The sequence below is a fragment of the Pseudophryne corroboree genome, chromosome 3 (genome assembly GCF_028390025.1).
Source record: "Pseudophryne corroboree isolate aPseCor3 chromosome 3, aPseCor3.hap2, whole genome shotgun sequence".
Classification (NCBI taxonomy): Eukaryota; Metazoa; Chordata; class Amphibia; order Anura; family Myobatrachidae; genus Pseudophryne; species Pseudophryne corroboree.
Genome location: NC_086446.1, coordinates 515784649 through 515788260, shown reverse-complemented (window position 1 = coordinate 515788260; position 3612 = coordinate 515784649). Strand labels below are relative to the sequence as shown.

The 3612-nt window shown below is 50.3% G+C and overlaps 1 non-coding gene across 1 annotated transcript; it reads left to right on the top strand.

The window, feature by feature from the left end:
• The first annotated feature begins 480 nt into the window (after window positions 1-480).
• LOC134899716 (U2 spliceosomal RNA) lies at window positions 481-662 on the top strand. Its single transcript, XR_010173347.1, has one exon. It is a non-coding gene; the product is annotated as a U2 spliceosomal RNA (small nuclear RNA).
• Window positions 663-3612: the final 2950 nt, after the last annotated feature.

Below are 3612 nucleotides of genomic sequence, written 5' to 3'. Positions count from 1 at the left end.
TTGTTGTGGATGTTTATGGCTTGCGTGACTGAGGTATTGTGGGATGTGAGAAATATTTGTGTTTAAAAAGGATGCGATTGATGTTAAGGATGGTGTGCGTATGATTCTGGGCAAATTGTATGCGGTCTATATGTTCGATAGACACCGTGGAGGTAGTGATGATGCGGAGGGTATTATTATTATTATCCTTTATTTATATGGCGCCACAAGGTATGTGGAAACATCGGAAGTGGAAGGATTTGGTTGTGTTAGATTAGGAGTATATGTTGTGTGTATGGGGAGTTTTTTGGTTTTTGCTTTTTTCAGGTAGTTTTTTCTGCAGTTATATTCTGTTTCTGTCCTTCTTCCTATTGTTACTGGAATATTTTTGGGAGTTCTGTATGCTTTAATAAAATTTTCAAATTTAGAATAAAAAAATGGTTCCAAATGATCTAGCAACGACCTACTCGCCATGTGGGTATGAAGTGTTAGTTAATACTGACTGGTTCCAAAAAAAATAAAAATAAAAATCTGTTCTTATCAGTTTAATATCTGATACGCCCCCTATCTGGGGGCCATATATTAAATGGATTTTTAGAACAGGGAGATGGAAGAAGAGCTTGCTCTGTCCACTCCACGCATTGACCCGGTATTGCAGTACCTCCGGGACCGGTGCACCTTTCCTATTCTGTAACCCAATAATAGACTAATGACGACTTCTTAGCTTTTCCCCAGGATTTGCAAAGTTCTTGCAGCATTGATAAACTCCTTGATTTTGGTGGATTTTGCAAGCAGGCTTTTACACTGTTGCAAAATTGTATTCAAGCGTTGCTGTCTATTCCTTGCAAAATGCTACAATGGATGAATAAAATGAATAAAAGCACCTGAAAACTACTGTGTGGAGTCTTGTTTTGCGTCTACTTCTTGTCTCCATTGAATTCCCTCCTTCTACACAAGGCAAATTTAAACAGTTGATGAGCATTTGGATGTGAGGCCTACGTAGGCCTAATTCCTGAATGCTAACTAAGTACGAACGAACAAGCATTCCCACTTTGAAATTCATTCCTAAATTCTTAACTTACTATTATGATCATCCTTTCGGCTTGTCTTTTCGACCTGGTCTTGTTTGGAAATCATTTTTATTTTTGTGGCGGTGGTGTCCACGCTGGCTGCAGGAGGTGTGGATGTTTGCTGTAGAGGCACTAAAGGCACAAGCTCTGCAGTATGTATATGCTGCATCTATCTCCTGGTGTGTGTCTACCTCAAGTGGATGTAGCAAGCCAAGCAAATGCAGTCCGTACAGCCAAGCACATTGTGACATCACGTGTGTCGCATAATGATGACATCACATCTGTCGCATCATGATGACATCATAGTGTGTGCATCATGATGACATCACGGAGCCCTCACACTGTAGTGAAAAATTGAAATCTGCCAGGATGAACGGGTTGGTTGAAACAATCCAGATTTTAGAGACAGATTTAACGCAGCCAGGGAACCTTCCATTGAAGAATGAATGTCCCACTGCTTAATTGATGAAGTGCATAGCATTGTGTAAGTGTGATAAGCACGGAGCCAGGGACAGACAGACGGGCGGCAGACGTCTGGTGGGTGTGGTTGTCGGAGGCGGACCAAATGCAAATGATTGTGCATCAGCCAAACAGTCAGCAAGACAGGAGAGAAAAGTCACCATGCAGGAGTGAGTGAGTGAGTGAGTGAATGTGGTTGTGCGCGCCTGGGTGCCTGCCTGCTTGTCAGTCCGGATTTCTCCTTCTTCTTTGCTGGGGTCGCCGCCGCCAAAAGTCAAGTCAATCTGCAGATAGTATAGAGTGAGCGTGTGGGGGGAGGGTGATTCTCCATGATGGATTGTAGATCCTGTTTCGGCTGCGCAGCTCCCTTGGCCCACATTCGGGTTATCGCTTCTCTGCCTTTTGGCTAAGATCAGGGTTCATTGCCCTGGTCTTGGTCAGGGGCTATTTGGGGGTTCTCCTTGCGGGGAGCCCCTGGCTTTGAGTTGTGATCGCACATCGGTGCAAGCGCAGATAGCTGCATTAGTACCTTGGGTACATCTTTCCTGATTGGAAAATGTCTGGAGTGAAGAATACCATTCGCTTGGAGGTGGAAAAGGATTTGTTACAGAATAGCCTGCTTTTCATTTTTCGTGAGATACTGGAGAAGCTAGGGAAAGTGACTCTGAGTGACCTTTATTGTATTCAGGACTTCCCTAAACAAGGCATTTATGATGTGACATTTCATCAAAACGGCTTCTGCCTCGGGGGAGTGGCCTGACTATCATACTGAGAGGACATGCTCTCTAGCTGCTCCTGAGGGCACCTTCCCTTAAAAGCTCCTTACGTCTGCCTGCTCCCTCCTTGGGAGTCGTGGTGTGCCTCCTATAGCCCCTCTTACCCTGCTGTAGTCGCTGGGGGGGTCCAGCGGAGTCGGGGAGCGCTTTTCAGCCCTCCTGCGGATTGCGGCCTTCCCCCTGGCGTGAAGCCGGGGCCTAGGGTGAAGAGAATACCCGGGCCGTGTCTTCGAAGCTGTGCGGCCGTCCCACTGGTGCCTCCGGGGCTTCCGGGATTCGTCCAGTGATCACCCGAGCTGCTTCCCCGGTCCTCGCCTGCCGCTCAGTGACCCCGGCGCACGGGACTCGGGTGCGGAGACGCGGTCGGCCGGGACAAGGAATCGAGCGGCGGCCATCTTGCCGCTCTCTGTGGTCGCCGGGACATCGGCCGGGTGAGTGACTGCCCTCCCTCCGGCTGCTCTTCCCCGTGACACCCCGTCAGCTGAGCTCCGGCGCCGCGTTGGCCGGGATCGCTGGGCTCCTGCCGCCGGGCGGTCTCCTCCTGCTCTAAGACACCTGTCTCCGGGGTTTCCCAGTTGGGGTGCGCTCTGACGCGGTCCTTGCTGTCCGCTGCCTGGGACTCAGCTGGTTGCTCTCCCTGGGGCTCCACAGCCGCGCTGACTGCAGGGCACACTCCGGCTGCCCCAGACAGTGGCTCTGCTTTCTCCTACCCCCCCGGGCGCAGCGGCTTATAGGTGGCCTCCTGCCATCTTTGGGATTCTGTGGGGCACGGAGGCAGTTGATTTATACATCTCTTTACCGGGCCCTGTTGCGCTGCTGCCGGTCGCTGGCTGGCTGGTGGCCGGGGTGGCGTGCTCTCCCCCACCGCCTGGCTCCCGTATTCGGCTATTGTGGAGGATACTTCCCTTATGTGACTTTGCTGGTTCACATCACATATGATCACTACTTACCTCACCCTTGATGGTGTGAGGAATACCTGATGCCTGTTTTATGCTAAATCATTCTGCGGCCACATAGTGCTTAGGGGCTCATCTTGATACTGCTCATCGGGCCTATAGGAGCCATTACTGGTTCATTTCACACTTGTACTACCTGTTCCCCTGCACCGATAATTCCCGCTGCTACCCATTTGCCTCTCTCATTCCACTATGTCAAAGAGGAACCGCAAGGCCCCTCCGCTGGCTAAACCAAGTATCCTCCGGGCTTGGGAGAAAGCGGGCGCTACTCCTCGCAACTCCCCTTCCGTGGACCCCATGTCAGATACTGATGATGCTCCTTCTCCGAAAACTGGTCTCCCGACCCAAGATGTAATCGCCATTGTCACCAAG